General features: G+C 40.8%; 1 protein-coding gene and 1 long non-coding RNA gene across 21 annotated transcripts in view; one reads left to right on the top strand and one right to left on the bottom strand.

Annotated features, from left to right (window-relative positions):
* Nucleotides 1-19,524, top strand: part of Dtnb (dystrobrevin, beta) — a 368,991-nt gene that overhangs the window by 336,874 nt on the left and 12,593 nt on the right. The window lies entirely within an intron of this gene.
* LOC102006897 lies at nucleotides 6,728-18,508 on the bottom strand. Its single transcript, XR_263435.2, has 3 exons — nucleotides 17,585-18,508; nucleotides 16,537-16,645; nucleotides 6,728-9,329 (listed from the first exon to the last, which is right to left on the bottom strand). It is a non-coding gene; the product is annotated as an uncharacterized LOC102006897 (long non-coding RNA).

The raw sequence follows: 19,524 nt of genomic DNA, 5'->3' as shown, positions 1-19,524 counted from the left end.
CTCAGCCTCAGCCTCAGCTTCCTGAGTGCTGGGAATACAGGCATGAGCCACCATACCTGGCTGTTTTGTTCTTGTTTGGTTTGGTTTGATTTGTCTCCCTGATCCAGGTAAAGTTTCTCTCTTTGATCTTACACCACTTCTGCATGAATAGGTACATTTACCTGGGTAGAGCAGAAGAGAGCATGATGGAAAATCAAATCCAACCTTTAAGTGCTTCTCTGAGCAAGTCATCTGTGTCAGTTCTACTCTATCTCAGTGGCCACAGCAAGTTACATGACCATGCTTAACTTCAAGAGGGTGGGGAAGTGTAATCCTGCAGTTTGTTTAGAAGTAGCAGAAAAGCAAATGTTGGTGAAGCCTCACACAAGTAGGAGAGTGAGAGATTAGATTGGAGGGAAGGGAGGGTTATCCATCCAGTCTCATCCCCTCATCTCAGTCTGCCCTCCTGCCAATCCAGGGCCACCACACAGGTACTTGCTGACCACCAGTGCTCCCCTTCTTCTCATCCTCCATGTACCACACAAAAGTACTCTATAACTAAAACCTCTTACTGGGAATTTATTTCCAACAATCTCCCAGACTGGCATCTCCCTCTGAATGTGCCAGCTCAAAGTGACACACCATTGGGAAACACCCACCGCCCTGCCTAGGACCTCTCTTACAGAAGAGAGTGATGTTGTGGATCCTTATTATAATGGTAGCCATGGAGCTTCCAATAGTTACTTTATTTTTTTTCAAATTTTATAGAATACCATGTAATCCAAGAATGGGAATTGCTACCACTGTGCTTTTTTTTCAGGTTAATTTAAAACTGACCTTAAGTTGAGCATGGTGGCTCATACCTCTAATCCCAGCACCCAGGAAGCTGAGGGAAGGGGGATCACTGAGTTTGAGGCCAGCCTGAACTACATAGCAAGACCCTGTCTCAAAATAGCAAAAAAACCAACATGTTCATTTTGGTGACCTTTCATTCTGTGTGAGGTCATCATCCCCTTGAAGTTGCCAAAATGAGAAAACTCTAGAGGACCCATGTGCTTATAGGACCTTGGCCCTGGAAGGTTTCCAAGACCCACATGTAAACAAGCAACTCAGAGTCTTGTGGAATTACCCATTGCACCAGTGGGTATAGATAATTTGGTCTCAGCTTTCCCTATCATGGTATGAGGTGAGAAAGTTCTCAGTACATAATGATTACATTGCTCATGGGGAATTGATACTACTTGTATATATCTTAATTCTTATTTTCATCCCCTAATGCTTTCCTCTCTCTGCCCTCCTTCCATTTCTTGGTCCCCTTTCCATTTGTAAAAGTTCTGTCTCCCTAATCCCTCTTATCTTTTATTTTGCTCTATATTTATATTTTGGGTTTTTCATATAAGAGAAACTATGCAATATTAAGCTTGTGTGTCTGATTTATTTCACTTAACATTACAGTCTCAAGGTGCACCCAAAGTTATACTTCATTATGGCTAAGTAGTACTCCACTGTATATAAAATCATATTTTTTTATTCATCTGTTAATGGGCATATATACTCTGCTTCCACGATTTAGCTATTATGAATTGTGCCATAGCCTGGTATGGTGGTGCAGACCTGTGATCCCAGCACTTAGGAGGCTGAGGCAGGAGGATTGCCATGAGTTCGAGGCTAGCCTGGGCTACATAGTGAGTTCAAAGCCAGCCTGGACTACATAGTAAAACCCTGCCTTGAAAAAAAAAAAAAGAATAGTGCTGCTATAAGTATGGTTATGCATGGAAAACTGTAATATGCTGTCTTTAACTCTTTCAAAAAGATACCCACAGGGGGTATACCTGGGTCAAATGGAATTTCTAGTTTCTGAAATGTCCATATTGATTTCCATAGTGACTGTACTTGTTTACGTTCCTACTAATGATGTAGAAGGACTCCTTTCTCCCTCACAGCCCCTCCAGAATTTGTTATTGTTTGATTTCTTGACATCAACATTCTTTCTGGAGTAAGATGGAATCTCAGTATTGTTTTAATTTCCATTTCTCTAATGTCCAGAAATGCTGAACATTTTTTCATGTTATATATCATTCATTCATTTGTATTTCTTCTTCTGAGAAGTCTCTGTTCATTTCAGTTAGGGAGATTGGCCTGTAGTTCTCTTTTTTTTGGTTGGATCCTTCTCTGGTTTTGGTATCAGGGTAATACTTCTTCCAGGAATGACTTTGGGAGTATCGTGTCCCTTTATTTTTTTTTGTTTTGTCTTGTTTTTTGGTTGTTTTCCTGTTTTTAATTTTTTTTTAAAACTTTATGATGACTTTTATTTATTTTACAATTAAATTTATTGGTACAATTTAGATATGTGTAATGATGACATTCATCATAGGAAATTTGTTCCTGTACATGATATATCATTGTTCCTCTCTTTTTTCCCATGCCCCTCCTCTCTCTTCAATCCCTCTTCTCATTCACAAAGCTTTGTTTCAGCCAGGCATGGTGGCCCACACCTGTAATCCGAGCACTCGGGAGGCTGAGGCAGGAAGATCGTTGGGAGTTCGAGGCCAGCCTGGGTTACAAAGTGAGCTCAAGGCCAGCCTGAACCGCCTAGTGAGACCCTGTCTCAAGAAAAAAAAGCTTTGGGGCTGGGGATTTAGCTCAGCAGCACAGCGCCTGCCTGGCAAGCGCAATGTCATGAGTTCGATTCCCTGTACCTGGAAAAACAAACAAACAAAAAAACCCAGAAAGCTTTTCCATTTCATTTTTTTTCCTTTCTATCCTTCCCCCAATTCCCCTTTCCTTTTGAACAGTTACTTCCTATGTCACAATATGTATTATATATTTTGGTTCTTACTTACACTTTCAGTTTCTTGTGCCAGAAATGCAATGCAATATTCACACATATGTGTCTGAGTTATTTCACTTAAGAGTATGACCTCAAAGTCTATCCATTTAGCTATAAATGTCTCAAATTTATCCTTCTTTGTGGCTGAGTAGTATTCTGTTATCTAAAAAAACAACATTTTTTTTTTATCCATTCATTGGTTGATAGGCATTTGGGTCTCCAAGATTTAGCTGTTACAAACTGTACTGCTATAAACATGGGTATGATGTTTTTAATTCCTTTGGGAAGATACAGTTAAATAATAATGCCAGTACAACATACCAGAACTTATGGAATGCAATGAAAAAAAGTCCTAAGAGGAAAATTAATAGCAGTGAACTCTCATATCAAGAAAATAGAACAAGCTCAAATAAACAACATAATGTTGAACCTCAAACTTCTAGAAAAGCAAGGATAAATCAAGCCCAAAGGTCATACAAGGGAGGAAATTATAAAGATCAGAGTAGAAATCAATGCAATGGAGACTTAAGAAAACAAAGCAAAGAATTGATGAATCCAAGAGTTGGTTCTTCGAAAGATTAAATAAAATTGATAAACTGTTAGTGAACCTTAACCAAAAAAAAAAAAAAAGGAAAGACTCAAATTCATGCAATTAGGAATTAAAAAGGGTGAAATCACAGCAGCTCCTGCAGAAATCCAAAAGATCAATACCTACTTTGACAACCTTTACTCTAATAAGAGAGAAAACACAAAAGAAATTGACAGTTTTATGTGTATATATATATATATAGAGAGAGAGAGATGAATTACCAAAGTTGAATCAAGAAGACATAAAAATTCTGAAGAACCCAATATCAGTCAGTGAAATTGAAATGTAATTAAAAGCTTACTAACAAAGAAAAGCCCTTTAAATTTCATTGATGAGTTTGAGGAGTAGCAGCATTAGGTCTTCTCTAAATTTCTTGTAGAATTTAGCAGTGAATCCATCAGGGCTGGGGCTTTTCTTTGTTGGTAAGTTTTTAACTGCATCTTGAATTTCATTGATGCTAGGTTATTTAGAATTTTTATATCTTCTTGATTCTGCTTTGGTAATTCATATGTATCTAGGAATCAGTCCATTTCTTCTGTGATTTCTGTCTTAGTAGCATACAGGTTCTTGAAGTTGGTGTTAATGATCTTCTGGATTTCAGTAAGAGCCACTGTGATTTTACCCTTTTTAATTCCTAATTGCAAAATTTTGAGTCTTTTCTTTCCTTTTTTGAGATTAGCTAAGAGTTTGTTGATTTGTATTTTTTTATTCTCTATTGCATTAATTTCTGCTCTGATCTTTATCATTCCCTCCCTTGTATGAGCTTTGAGCTTGACTTGCTCTTCTTCTTTTAGAAGTTTAAGGTTCAACATTAGGTTGTTTATTTGAGCTCACTGTGTTTTTGTGATGCAGGAATTCTTTACTATTAATTGCCCTCATAGGACTGCTTTCATTGCAGTCCTGTAAATTCCAGTATGTTGTATTGACATTATCATTTCATTGTAGAAACTAATTCCTTCTTTAATTTCATCTCTGACACATTGGTTGTTCAGGAGGGTGTTATTTAATTTCCATGTGTTTATGACATTTTTGTAGTTTCTTTTGCCATTGATTTCCAATTTCATTGCAGTATGGTCTGATAATTTCAGTTTGTTTTTTAAAATTTACCTAACCATGTTCTATAGGCTAGTATGTGGTCTGTTTTGGAAAACATACCATATGTGACTGAGAAGAGTGTATTCTAATAATGTGGGGTGGAATACTCTGTAGATATCTACTAAAGTTGATGTCAGAAGTTTGGTTCAGTTCTGATATTTCTTTGTTAATTTTTTTTGTCTCATTGATCAGTTTGTGACAGTGGGGTATTGAGGTCCCCCAATACAATTATATTAGTGCTTATTTGGTTTTTCATGTCTTTTATATAGTTGGGTGCACTGGTTTTTGGTGCATAAGTATTTATAACTGTTATCTCTTCCTCTTGAAATGTTCCCATTACAAGGATGTAGTGACCTTTGTTTTTCTTAATCAGTCTTAGCTTGAAACCCACTTTATCTGCAAATAGAAAAGTTACCCCTGCTTTTTTCCTGGTTACTGTCACATGGAGTATTGTTTTGCATCCTTTGACTTTCAGTCTGTGAATTTCTTTTTTAATCAGATGTGTTTCTTGTATGTTGCATATTGTTGGATCTTGCTTCTTGATCTATTCTTTCAGTTTGTTCCTTTTGATTGGTGAATTAGACCATGTACATTGATGGCTATAACTGATCTATATTGACTTACCCTTGTCATATTATTTTCCTATTGTTGGTTCCCCTTTTTTTCCCTCCTGTTTAATTACCTACTTTGCCTGGCATATTCATTCCATTATAGTTCTCATTATCTCTTTCTAGAATGTCCTTCAGAACATATTGCAGTGCTGTTTTGGTGATTATGAGTTTCTTCAGGTGTTCTTTGTCATGGAAGTATCTTATTTTTCCATTAATTTTGAAAGAGTTTTGCAGGGTATATCAATCTGAGTTAGATGTTTTCTTTTAGGGCTTGAAATACTTCACTCTAACCTCTCTTTGACTTGAGGACTGATAAGTCTGTTGTGATTGTTGGGTTTTCCTTTATATGTGATTTCTTTCTTTTCTGTAACAGCTTTTAATACTCTGTTCTTGGGTTGAATTTCTGGAATCTTGACTACTATGTCTTGGTATAGTTTTTTATCGTGGCTAATTGGTGTTCTGTATACCTCAGTTACCTATATGTCAGATTCTTTTTCCATGCTTGGGAAGTTTCTGCCATTACTTAAGTGAACAGGTCTCTTTATGCCATTTGTGCTACATTTCATTGACTCTAATCAATTATATTGGCATCATCTCGCAGCTGTTGGATTTATTTTTCATAGTCCCTTGCTATTTTTAATAAATCTTTCTTTTCATGATGACTAACCACATACCTGTCTTCTAGATCTGATATTCTGTCCTCACATTGGCTCATTCTAGTACATATACTTTCAGTGGAATTTTTAACTTCCTGGATATCAGTTTGAATCTGTTTTATGGATTCCATTTCTTTCCTATGTTGGGTGTTCAAGGTTTCTATCACTTTCCTCAGCTCCTATATTTTTTAATGTGTGTCTCCTCTGGAGTCACTAACATGTCTTTCATTATGTTTACCATCTTTGTATTTATCTGAGAAATTATTTCTGATTTGATTTTTTTCTAGAGCCTTATTCATCTGCTTTGTTACTTCTACTGTTACCACTTCAGAGAGCCCAGGTGGGTCACTTTCAGATTATTCCATCTTATTGCCCCCTGGATTTGCCTTTGGTGAGCTGGAAGTCTGGGGTTGCATCTTGCTTAAATGGCTTCGCTCTCCCTCTGTTTTTTTTTTAAGTTTAACTCCTGGGTTGATGCTTATAAATTGTTTATGGCTGGTAGCTTTATTGCTAGTATTTAGAACCCCTAGAAGATGACTACTTCTCAGAGATATCTTCCAGATGTAGCTGGCTTTTGGCTTTTGAGTCTGTCGCAGGATCCTACCTCTTTGATTTATTGGGCATGAGAAGTTGTTGCATATTTGGCCCAGCCCCTGGTTCTTTGGCACTGGCCTATAGTATTGTTTATGACCCTTAGGCAATCTCAGTCTTGGCATACCAGGAAGAACAGCTCATTAGAACACTTATGTCGCTTTGGCTAAAGTAGTACAATCAGCAATAACAGTAGCATCAAACACAGCCTAGAAAATGACAAACTGTGGTAACTATTAATTTGCCATCTTTAACCGTATGAACTATATTTGTGGTTATATAACAAAATCTAAAACAGACCAGAAAATTGTATACAGTAAATATGCCCGCAATATGGCAATTTTACCCTCAGTGGAGAAAATTTAAAAGGGATTAGGGAGAAAAAATAGAGAAATAGAAGAAGAAAAAGAGATTAGAAGCAAGGCTGAAGGACAATGGAAGATTACAAAAACTTTAGGAAACTGATGAAGGCAGGAGAGAAAGAGAAAAGGAAGAAATAAAAAGAACAGAACAAAAAAACTTGAAAAAGAAAGGTAGAAAAAGTGTCCACTTTCTCACTGGTAGACAGAGTAAGCAGAGACAGAGCCCAAATCTGTGTTGATTAATCCCAGCAAGCTACGCATAGATTTATGGCAGGGTAGTGGATAATCCCAGCAAACATGCACCTTTATTTCCACCAAAGTTCAGGTTGATTTCTGGCTGTGAGGCTGGAACCCAGTTTGTTCACCCTGCTATGCTCTGTATGCTTCTGCTGGCTTAAACTCAGCTCCATGACCTCCTGCAAACTTGAACTCAGTTGCACCTCACCCTGATACTTGGAGCTGCTAGATGGAGGCAACCTGTAGCTGCTCTGAGTTCTGAGCTCATTTGGCCCCTCTCCAAAATTGCCACTGGCCAATCACCCTCTCCTGGGGGACATCTGAACCCAAATAATTCATCAACCACTGCCATATGCTATGTCTACTGCTCTGTTCCACTGGTATGTTTCTCCATAGAGATCTTTGGGAGAGGTCACCATGCATCTGCAAGTTCAAGCCACTCTTCACATGCAGTGAGCCAGGGCTCAGGGAGAAAGCAGCACTTGTCACTTCCCTCTTCTGCATTAAGAGCTCTCTCTTTACTCTCCCTGTGGGCTTTAATTCTCACTTAAGATTCTTGCTGGGTGCTGGGGTCCCACTTCCCTCCTATGCTCTATTCCAGCATCTGGACTTTGCTGTATTTTAGCATCTGGGCAAGAAATCTCAGAGAGGCTCTTTATCCTGCTATTTACCACACCACCATCTTCCCAGAACTCCTAGAAACTTTGGCAATAAAGTTTCATTGGAGAAGTAGAATTCAGTAGTTCTGAAAAATTGGCCTTGTCTCATCTAGCCACCTCCCTCCCACCACCAACCTGTCCTCTCTTTACAGTAACCTCACTTCTATGAAGACGTTTAAATCTGCCTTAGTGAGTTACATGTGAATCCATTGCCTTTCCAATAGAGCCTTCTTGGCAAAATGTTACTTTTTTTCCACCTATGTAAGTGCACAACCTCCACAGACCTTACCTATAAACTTCCAAACCCATGATTCTTTGATCTTTCATCACTGATACCACTCACTTGGTAAAAGACTTTAAACCAAGAAGGTTCTACAGAAATCCAGTTGGGTTCATTCCACTGGTGACTTTGAAATCCTTTGGCCCTCACTTCATTGTCTGGACTTTCTTTCAATAACTAACTCCCCCAGGGCTTACTTATGCCCACCGCTTACCTCCAGTTATTTCCAGACAAAAGAAACCATCAGGTACAGTGCTTCTTGGCCTAGAGTTTGTAACCAGAAGAACTTCTGTTCAGTTCCACTATAAGAACAATACCATAAAGGTTGTGGTAGACCATGTTTTACTCTTCTCCATTTACCACTAATCATCATTTAGCAAAAGATTCACTCACATTTGGGGCTCCAGTATAGATGTCATAATGTTTAGCAAAGTAAAAATAAAAGGGTGTTTCCTAAAATCAGAGGCAATGCACAGAAGAAGTTAACTGAAACTAATGTGGTACCTTTAAAATAAGAGTGCATACCCTCTCACTACTCTCTATATAGATAACTAACCATAAATCTAGTGCTTTATTAAGTATAATAATAAAGCTTATAGTAACTTAAATACGTCTCATTAATTGCTTTCACATTTTACATAACAGCTCCTATATTTAACTAGCTCAGGCTTCAGGAAATTAAAAATGAAACTAAGAGAATCTCAGGCATATGACTGCCCTAGGGACATCTCCCAAGTGTACAGGAGCTGAGAGTCTACCCCTGGTGCTTGAAAGTTCTCACTGAAATTGAGGCCACTGGTAGCCTCTTCTACAGCAGCTTGCCACCCAGGAAGAAAGCCCTGGACAGGGCTACCATGATAGCTCAATGGTACAGCACTTGTCAGGCATGAGAAAGGCCATTGGTTCGATCTCCAGCACCAAGGGGAAGTGCGGGGGCGGGGGGAGCCCTTTAAGATTCTGAGTCACCTGCAGCTAGGTTTTTCCCTTGGTATGACTGCCATTTGGAGCCAAATAACTGTTTTGTGGGGAATTACCTAGTGCATTATGGCAAGTTTAGCAGCATCCTTAATATCTCCCAAATGCTCCCACACTAGTGAATAAAATTATCCCAGTTAGGAAGCCCTGCATATAGCCCAGAGACCTCTGGGATGTCCATGTGCACCAAGGCACTGAGTCCCCAGTATTCAAGCATGGGTTTGGCGGGGATGGTGAAAGATTTCCAGGCTTCTTTTCACATAGATAACTCCTCTCTCCATATGTTTTGCCTCTCAATGTCATTGCCAGAACACCCCACACTCATACCAACAACCTTCCAGTCTTCTGTGTTTCTGTTTTAGTCACCAAGGTCTGGTCAATTTTGTGTCCTAAAAGTCGTTTGCATCTCCTTCTTCCTGTCTGTTCCTGACACCACTCTTTGTTCCAGCCTCCATTATCTGCCACCTGTTCAATTGGGATATGTGTCATACATTATAGGGCTTCTGTATCCTGTCTCTTAAACTCACTACATATAGACACACACCCTGTCCATCCTTCACATTGTCCAAAAGTGGATTCCTAAACACGGAGTACACTGGCCACATGACTTCCCTCATCAGAAATCTGGAGTAGCTCTCTCTTGCCATTGCCTGTAGCAGGGGGTAGCAAGCTTCTTAAAGGGCTAGACAATAAATGTTTTCAGCTTTTGGGGGGCCAAAAGCAAGATTCTCTGTAGGTATTTACAATCCCTTAAAATATAACCACTTTAAAAAGTTAAAGAAAAACAACAAAAAACACTTGGCTCATGGACTACTTAAAAAGTGGCAATCCATACTTGCCATGAGCTCTAGTTTACCCATCTGTGACCTGTGAAATAAACTAGGTGGCTCTGGATTATCACTGCCTACACTGCTCTTTCAGCTCTAGACACCTTTTATGCTGTCTGCACACTGGCCTCTTGTCCTCCCTTATTCCCAAGAACACTTCCTACTCATGCCCCAGGGCCTTCACTCATGTCCTTTCATTGCCTTCATCCCTTATTCAAGCCCTTCTACCTATTGTAGTTACACCTTCAAGATGCTTGCAGTTGTCACCCCTCTTTTTTCAACAGAAAGGGCTATACTTTTGCACCCTTTAGTCAGTGATAGGTGGGGCCTTGCTGATTCCTTGGTTTCTGTCTAATGGCAACCACACCTCCTCCAGCCCCATCTCTACACATAGTTCTTTTCTGGCCAACATTTAAGTTTTTCAAATACTTTTGCTCTGCTGAGGTACAGAGAGGTTAAGAACACATAGTTAGTAAAAGTACATGTGACCAAAAGCAGCTAGTAGTACCCATGCCCTAGCCTGAACATTGGGCTGCCTTGAGAGTTCCTCTACTAGATCAGTTAGTCTTTAAGTTTAGCCTTCTGCAAAGTGTCAGTCCATGGTAGAAGACAGACAAGTTGTTTCCCAGAGTGTAGCATACATGGCCTCTAGTCAAGTTCTGAACACAGTCCTCATTCCAGTCTAAAACTGTATGAGCCTGACCTTTGCTGTCCACATTCCTATTAGCATTCTAGTCTTCTGAGCTCTGACCATGATCACCTATAAAGCTCATCTTATTTGGGTGTGGTGATACATGCCTGTATTTCCAGTACTTGGGAGGCAGAGGCAGGAAGACTGCCTTGAGTTGAAGGACAGCCTGAACTACATAGTTCAAGGACAGCCTGAACTACATAGCAAGACCCTGTCTCAAACAAAAACAAAACAAAAATCTCTTTTTACAGCATTCTAGGGCCTCTCTAGCCCAGTTCTCCAAACTTTTCCAAACTCTCCAAACCAATTCCAAAGGCTTCCGAACCACGTAGTCAGGTATAGTCATAGCAGTGACCCCATTCTCTGGTACCAGTTTTTTATATTAGACATCTTTTCATTGCTGGAACCAAATGTTTAACATATACAACTTAAAGGAGAAAGGATTTATTTTTTTGTACCAAGGAGATAAAACAATTCCTACCTATTCTACAAGAAGAGAAGGCACTATGGCACTGTGTGCCAGGCACCACACTGGGAATGCTTAAACATCACCAAGAGCAGTATCGTTTTCCTTAGTTTCAGAGGTTGCCCACAGTGTCAGAGCTTTTGGAGCGTGGCTTCAAGAAAAGCACATTATGATAGAAGGGCATGGTGGAGCAAAGCTGCTTAGGTCATGGTGGCCAGGAAAGAGAGCAAGGGAATAGCACCAGAGAAGAAGGGGCCAGGAACAGCCCACCCAGACACACCCAGAAGTATGCTTTACTAATCCTGTTGGCAATTTCAAAGCCAGTCAAGTTGACAGTTAAGCTTAACCATCACAAGCAGTAGAAGAAAAGTACAGTGTTATTGAATAAAGGAGCCGTACTTCATACACAAGTTTTGCTTACCGATAAGCAGTTAACTTGGACTCATTGGACTTTAAAATATCATTCCTTCCTGCCTCATAATTGATATCTGTCTGAATAAGGACCACACCATCCTGAGAGACTATGTTAGTTTTTGTTTCTAATATGCAATCTGAGTGTTTGGTATTCATTTTATGGGGAATTTTCTCTCCATGAGATCCCTAATCAGTTTGCTAAGAACTGGCTTTAAATCCTGCAATGAGGACTAACAAGGGAGACCAACTTTACATGGGGTTGGGTAAATGAAGGGAAACCAACAGAAAAAGAATAATTCTAAAATGGGATTTATGAGCTTAGCTAAAAGATTAAATTTCAACTTTCTTTTGATCTTTGGGTTTATGGTGAGTTCCAATAGATTGTTCTTTGTTCCAGTAATTCAATATGCCTTCCTATTTCCACTAAAAAATAACTAAACATCTTACCATCCATCCCTTTAAGTATTGGAGTAAGCTGTCTTCTGTGTAATTTAGCATGTCTTTACTGGAGACAAAATCATAAAGACTGAGAACCTTAACCTTTTACCCATTGCCAACACCTTCATCACAGAACATCAGCAGTCACAGAACACCCCATGCACACCACAGTGACTGGTGGGTCATTTCTGCACCCTGAGGTACCTGATGTGATGTGGAACAAACAAGGGTCAACCTTCTGTGCTGCCAAGACCTCATGGCAGACTTGTTGGTAGCGTTATCCTTCCAGCAGACATACAACAGGTACACACATGTATTAATGGTGAAAAGAGCAGAGGAACATCATAAACTCCTCAGCCCCTCTCTCCATGTTTAGAAGTCATATTTGTCTTTCAAAGGCTGTACTGAGGGTAGCTTCCAGGTGGGCATGTTGCTAAGACAAAACACCTCCAAGTATGTCCTTTCCAGGCATCTGGTTCATTCCAGAGGAGACTGCTAGCAGCCTTCTGCTTTGCTGCTTGCTCTCACTCAAACATCTCCTTCATCTTGGTCCATGATGTCTGTGACTTCCATCCCCAGTCCTAACTCTCAGCAGCCTGAACTGTTGCCAGGTAAGCAATTATTTTCTCATCTTGCAGCAGGACAAACAGTGCAACCACAGAAAATCTGTCCCCTATCTGTTCTGTTCTCCTATAGTCAGTGAGGTAGCTGTGTCTTCCAAACATAATGTGACCAGCATCACCTTGAAATAGCATGAAGGGCTTTTGCTTCCCGTTAGAGAAGATGTTCAAAGTCCACTCAAAGTTCTTTATCCATCCCAGCTTCCATACAGCCGTGGTTGTCTTGTCTACATTTCATGTCTTGTCTACATTAGCTTCTTTCTCCCAACGCTGCCTTCTAGGGCCTCTGAAAATTGGCAGCAAAAAGGCCAGTTTGTTTAATTTAACTATAGTACAACAAAATGGAGGTAATTGTCCACATAGGCCATCTGCTGCCTGGCAGGTAGCCATGAGTCAGAGAGAGGGGTGGAGGCTGCAGTGTCCTCTACTCTGTTGTCGTGATAGTACCCTACTTGGGGATTGCATGGGGTGGAGGCTGTGCTATTATTAAGCCCACGGAGGACATTAGCTGTCACAGCAGGCTTTTTGCCACTGACCTCCAGGGGTTGGTTACATGACTATCTTGCATACCAAGAAAATAAGACAACTCCTACCTTCACAAGGGAGAAGGGAAGTACTATTTATGGTGCCCCTACTGTGTGCCAGGCACCATGCTGGGGATGCCTAAACACGGCCAGAAGCAGTATCATTTTTCTACTAAAGACAGTGCTCTTCTGTCTGTGCAGCTGGCCTTCTAGCAATTCTCTGCCTTACCATGTGAGTCCCTGTCTCTGTGTTCAGTTGCAGGGCTAGGGAGGGATCACTGTGTCCTCAGCTCACCTCTCTGGCACTCTCTGTACCTGTATTGGCTCCAGTATTAGATCTGTGTTCTAGATAAGGGACTAAGTCATTACTCCCTGTACTCTCCTCTCCCACATTTTTAACTTACAGGAAATGAAATTGACTCCTTTTTTTTTTTTTTGAGACAGGGTCTCGCTGTGCAGTTCAGGCTGGCCTTGAGCTCACTTTGTAGCCCAGGCTGGCCTTGAACTCGCAATGATCCCTCTACCTCAGCCTCCTGAGTGCTGAGATTCCAGGTAAGTGCCATCATGTCCGGTGAAATAGACTCTTCTATAGAAAATCATAGTCAACTTTTGTAACAAGATGTCTTGACTGATTCATGTCCTTTTTGACCTTAAAAAGATGGTGCTAAGATCCCAGCATGCTTACGTTTCTCCTAGCAGTGTGAGACCACTAGAAGACCCAGGTGCTCTTCTAGCCTTGTGACCTGTAGCCACTCTAGGTCTCAGTTGTCTCAAATACAAATGAATGTTGGCCTAAAACAAGCTATTTATCTATGGTCCTTTGAAATTATAAGTCTAATTTCTGATCACTTTTCTTGAAACATGATGCATAGCTTCCTCGGGTTCTCAAGAGTCTTTGCTGGCCTGAAAAGTGAAGAGCCAGCAGTCTAGAAAGCTGCTCAGATTGTGTCTCTAGCCCTACGTTCCAGCAGAATTGTTTGAAACTACAAGGGACATCTGTGCTCTGAGAAACTGAGTTACAGGGCTCTTATTGTGCTAAGTTACTGGTTAGACAGATGATTGGCCTGTGCTGATTTGAGTCTTAGCTATAGGTTACAAGATCCCACTATCCTTACACCAAGAAACCTTAAAACACTCAGTAGCATGTTGCAGTTTCCCTTGCTTTGCCAGGCTAATTGCCCCTCTCCTGGCAGCTAAAATCCAGAGGTACACAGTGGTTTAAGCCTATTATTGGGCAGCTGGTCCTCTTCCCCTTGGGCACCCAACTAGCTCCTCCACCTTGACAGACTTTGTGGGGTCCTCCCACCAGCTTCCCCTCTGCTGCTTATTCTGGATTGGTTGAAAGCATAAAGCCCATCTGTGCTCGTGAGACAAGGTGAAGTTGTGCAGTGCAGTGCATGTACCTTTCTGACCCGTGTCTGTCATGTAGGCAGAGTTAACAGTGTATGTCAGCAAACTGAGAGGGCTGTTTGCATTGCAGGTGTAGTTTCAGATTGTGTGCACAGTTTGTGCTTGTTTAATTGAAAGGACCTTGTTTCTGTGTTTCTGGAGATAATCCCATTCTCTGCACAGGGGCCTGCTCCCTGAACCTCCTAATCAGCTTCATCTGTATTAGGCTTCCGTGCTCAGCATCTCTAGCATTGACTTCATTGTGAGGAAGGCAGATTGCAAGTAGAATGTGCCGTGATGGAACTGTGAGATCCCTGTGACCCTCAGAAGTGTGTTCGTCACTGACAAAAGTGGTTCAGATAAAGGCATGCCATAGTCACTTAGCATTTCTGAGATGAGGTTACCTGGTGAAGATTACAGAGGCCCAGAAATGGTCAGGTATGTGTGCTGCACAGTTAAGAAGAAAATCCCCAACCTCTGTTCCATGCTCTATCACTGACTCCATCTGCCCCTCTAAGAGTCCACCCAGGTGCTGAGAAGAGCTGGGATTGCATCTCAGAATGTGCACTGCCCCTTTCTTCAGGAAGCAGAAAAATGCTGGTGGGTGCTGGTAATTATCAACAAGGCAAAGAAGCTGAAACCATCCATGTCAGGACAGGCTGATGCATTCCAGACCCTGGGCACATTCGTAGTTAGGAAGATATGTTGCTGATAAAATAACCCTCCCTCTCTTCTCATCCATAGCCACTTTCCTGGGTCTTTGGCCTGCCATGAGGCCCTTTGGTCCTAATATTACATATCCCCAAATTCCTCTAGTCCCCTTGTCAGTCAAATGTTCAGCATATGCAGTTGATCTATTGATATATTTTTTTAAATCAGCCTTATGTATAAGTTACTTGTTGCTACACAACAAGTTGCCTGAGAGCCTTAGTAGCTTAGATAAACAAATAGCGATTATTCCGCAGCTTTTGCGAGCCAGGAACTGGGTGCTGTGTTCCTGGGTCCTTCAGCTCAGGCTCTCTGAGAAGACTACAATCACCTCAAGGCTCAACAACTCCCATGGTTATTGGCAGGGCTCTGTTCCTTGTGATTTGTGGGATGAAGGTCTTGATGCAGTGCTGGCTGACAGCTGGAAGCCACCCCAGTGCCTCTCCATAGGGCAGCTCACAGATGACAGCTGGCCTCATCAGAGCAAGCAAGCAGGAGTGTGGCCGAGACAATCACAATCTTTTCTCATCTAATCTCAGAAGAGGCATCCCGTTCGTCTAAGCCCACATGCCAGGAGAGCTTACTCCAGGTTGTGAATGGAGGGGGTCATTCATTGGGGGCCTTCTCAGAGGTCTGGCTATTACAGTATTTCACACAAAGATTTACTGATGATAGAGAGATTTATTACTCCCTGGAGATCATTGCCTGCTCTGGCTACTTTCCCACTTTCCAATACAGAAGGAAAAAAGCCAGAAACTTGATTCCTGTCGTTGTCACTTAACAAGTAGTTACTAAGCATTTATCTGTGCTAAGCACAGTGATGCAGAGGATGGAATTTAAGAAGCAAGATAATGGTGAGACAGGAGATACACAGACCTCTGCAGAACCATCTCAGCCTATAGGGGGAAGCAACAAGGCCAACACCTGGAGGGCCATCAGGAGTAGACAGGGGCCTGGCAGAGCAAATGCAGAGGAGAGTACAGCCCTTTCAACAGAGCAAAAGAACTGTTGTCAGACCTCTTGCTTTTTGTCAAAACCACCCCATAGCAGTCATTTGACACCCTGGCACCAGTGTATCCTTCTCCAGATCAAACTAGCCTTTAGGCTTCCTAATCCTCAGCCTTGGGCCTGGCTGAGGCAGGTGCATGTTGGGGCACTATAACTGGTCTCTTTGATTTGCCCAGGGTGCCGGTTAGCATTACTCTGCCTGAACCAGTGTTCACAGGGGCCTCTGGAGCTCTGTTCTACACTGTTGTAATCTAGTAAGATGCTAAGGGCAGGGGTTAGGATATAAGACTGGTAGAGAGAATATCACTTTCCCAGTGGTTTTAGCTTTGCTATTTCAACTGTGCTGAACAAAGGTAACTTCAGGAGTCTGATTTTTCTCTCCCTCTGAAGGCATCTGCTGGGCAGTGAGCCAGGAAACTGGCTGATGACTTAAAGCTGGCCTGGGGCTGTAGGTTTCACTCTTCCTGATCCTGCCATTTTAGCCACATGTTACTGCCCATCTCTCGTTTCATCCCCGTCATCATTTTCATATTAAAATATTGGCAGAGGTTCTATTTCATGTTCTTAAAAAGCAGTTATGTGTTCACCTTGGGGCTTGTGGCTGTAGTGCTTAGTCCTCAAGCCCAGATCACAGAGGGAAGATTTATGAGGACTCACTGGGTACATCTTGCTGGGCTGGTCTTCTGAGGGACACTTCTGAGTGAAGTAAGTTTGAATTTCACACGTCATTTTGTCTTTAGCTGGATCTAATTTCCACCTTGAGTTCTCACTCTGTCTGAGTTGTACACTTAATCCAACTATTTCTAGGCCAACCCTGAAGCCAGAACTTCACAGACCCTAATCCCTCTTCTTATGCCTGAGGTTGGCACTGTGTCTCAGAGTCTGACCTGGTGGGGAGGAATGTCCCCAGCTCCACCTGTATGAGACCTAGACCATGGGTGGTCATCCCATCACAGATAGCTCTGATTCTCACAGCAGCACTCCCAGCTCTGTGGCTGAGGCATCTGAATTCCCAGGCCCCCTCAGAGCCCAGGAAAGGCCTTGGCCTCTGCTTATCACCATACTTTTATGATCCTTAACATCCCAAACTCCTGCTAGTTCATAGGACTTTTTTTGTGTTGGACTCTGTAGATTCCCTCCTCTCTTTCCCCAGTTTCCTGATCTAGTTTGGATTGGGTCTGAAATCAATGGGTGTGGCCACTCATTTGTACTTTCCAGCTCTGTCTTACATCCTGAAAGCAGCACCTTTACATCTTTAAATCATGGGTTTTATCCATTATAATCTGCTCCCTCTCACATAAAAATGACCTAAAAATAGGATAAAGGTAAATAGAATCTCAAAAGTACAATGATTAATATGTAATAATATTAACTGGCTAAAACAGGATTCATGATTCATTCATAAAGTAACAAAAGAAAAGATACATACCCTGTAAAAGTAAATACTAGTAAAATGTTTTATAACCACTGACAAAAATAGAAGCGAATATTCCACACAATAGAACATATTTAGTCATCAATGGAAAATTGTCCTAAAAGTTAAACAACAGTAAAGTACTCTATGAAGCTGTCTTAGTTACTTTCTTGTCCCTGGGACACCACAAGTTAAAGGAGAAAAGGTTTATTTTGGCTCACAGTCTGTAGAGGTTTCAGCCCATAGTCAGCTGGTTCTAAGGCAAAGCAGCATGACAGAGGGCATGGCCCAGGAGGTTGCTGCAACAGGAAGCAGAGTAATCACAGGAGGAGGGAGGGAAAAAGCCCTTCCAGGCCACACTCCTGGTGACACACCTCACAAAACCCCTCCTGTGAGCTCATAAGGCTTTGGGGGAAACATCTGGATGTAAACCATAACAGCAGTAAAAAGCCCATAGTATCCTGTGGTGTAGTACCACCTTTTGTTATTCCACTCATGAGTTAATGGATTTGCGGGGGAGTTCCACTTTTTGGCCATTACACTGTTGCCTGTGAATATTTGTGTGTATTTTTGGTGGACATGTGTTTTCGTTTCCCTTGGAGGAACTCACGAGTGGAATTTTCTGAGCTATATGATTAAGGCTACATGTAATACTTTAAAAAACTGCTGAAACATTTTTTAAAACGGTCACACCTTTTGCAGTCTCATCAGCATTGTATAGGGCTTTCAGTTTCCCCACATCTTCCTCAGTCTTTTTGATTATAGCTGTTTCAGTGTAATAATATAAATGATATTACATTGTGTTTTCAATTTCCATTTCCCTCATGACTCCTCATGTTGACATTTTTCATGTTGTGATTAGCCTATTTGTACATCTCATTTGGTGAAATGTCTCTTCAAGTCTTGGCCCATTTTGTAATTGGCTTGTTTGTCATCTTAATGTTGACTTGTAGGCATTCTTTATAGGTTCCAGACATAAGTTCTTTATCAGATATAGTTTGCAAATATTTCCCCCTGGCTGTGGCTTTTTTTTGTACCGGGAATTGAACTCAGGATCATGTGCTTGCCAGAAAGGTGCTATGCTACTGAGCTATATCCCTGGCACTTATTTTTCTTAATGGTTTTTTTATAATAATATTTTTTGGGAAAAAAATTTTTGAAATATAGTTCACATACTGTATAATTCACAATATTAAAGTGTAAAATTCAGTGGTCTTTTGATATATAATATATCAATTGTAGAATATATCATTAACTTCAAAAAGAAACCTCATACCCACCAGTACTAATTTCTCATCTTTTAGACCCCTCTCCAGCCCAGATAACCACTAACCTGTTCTCAACCTCTTACGATTTACCTCTTCTCAACATTTCATATGAATGAAATCACATAATATATGGTCTTCTGTGATTTTTTTCACTTACCAAAATGTTTTCCAGTTTCATCACGTTGTAGCATGTATCAATATTTCATTCCTTCTTATTGCCAAATAATATTCCATTGTATGGATATACCATATTTTATTTAAGTAATTCATCAATTGGTAGAAATTTGAGTTTCCAGTTTTGGGCTGGATTGAGTAATCCTACTATGAGTATTCGGATACAGACTTCATGTGAGCATGTTTTCATTTCTCTTGGTGATACACCTAGAAGTAGAATTACTGTGTTGTGTGGTGCTTGATATTTAGCCTTTTGAAGAACTTTTAGACTGTTTTCCAAAGCAGCTGCACTAGTTCTCCTGGCACTGTATGGGGATTTGAATATCTCCACATCCTTGCCAACACTTGTTACTGTCTTTCTTATTTATAGCCATCCTAATGAGTATAAAATGGCATTGCATAGTGGTTTTAATTTGCATTTCCCTAATGTCTAATAATCTTAAATTATCTTTTCATGTGCCTGTTGGGCATTTATATATGTGCTAGACATAGGTCTCATATCAGATAAATGATTTACAAAACTTTTCTCCCTTTCTGTGTGTTGTCTTTTCATTTTTTTTTTTTTTTGATGGTATCTTTTGAAGCACAGTATTTAATTCTGACGATGTTTGGTTTATCTAGTTCTTGTGTAGCTTCTACTTTTGGTATCATATCTAGAAATTCTTTGCTTAATCTAATGTCATAAAGCTTTCCCCATATGTTATCTTGTATAATTTTAC

The sequence above is a fragment of the Chinchilla lanigera genome, unplaced genomic scaffold (genome assembly GCF_000276665.1).
Source record: "Chinchilla lanigera isolate Chin_1 unplaced genomic scaffold, ChiLan1.0 scaffold00068, whole genome shotgun sequence".
NCBI lineage: Eukaryota > Metazoa > Chordata > Mammalia > Rodentia > Chinchillidae > Chinchilla > Chinchilla lanigera.
The sequence above is the reverse complement of the archived record's forward strand: the minus strand, read 5'-3'. Positions and strand labels throughout refer to the sequence as shown.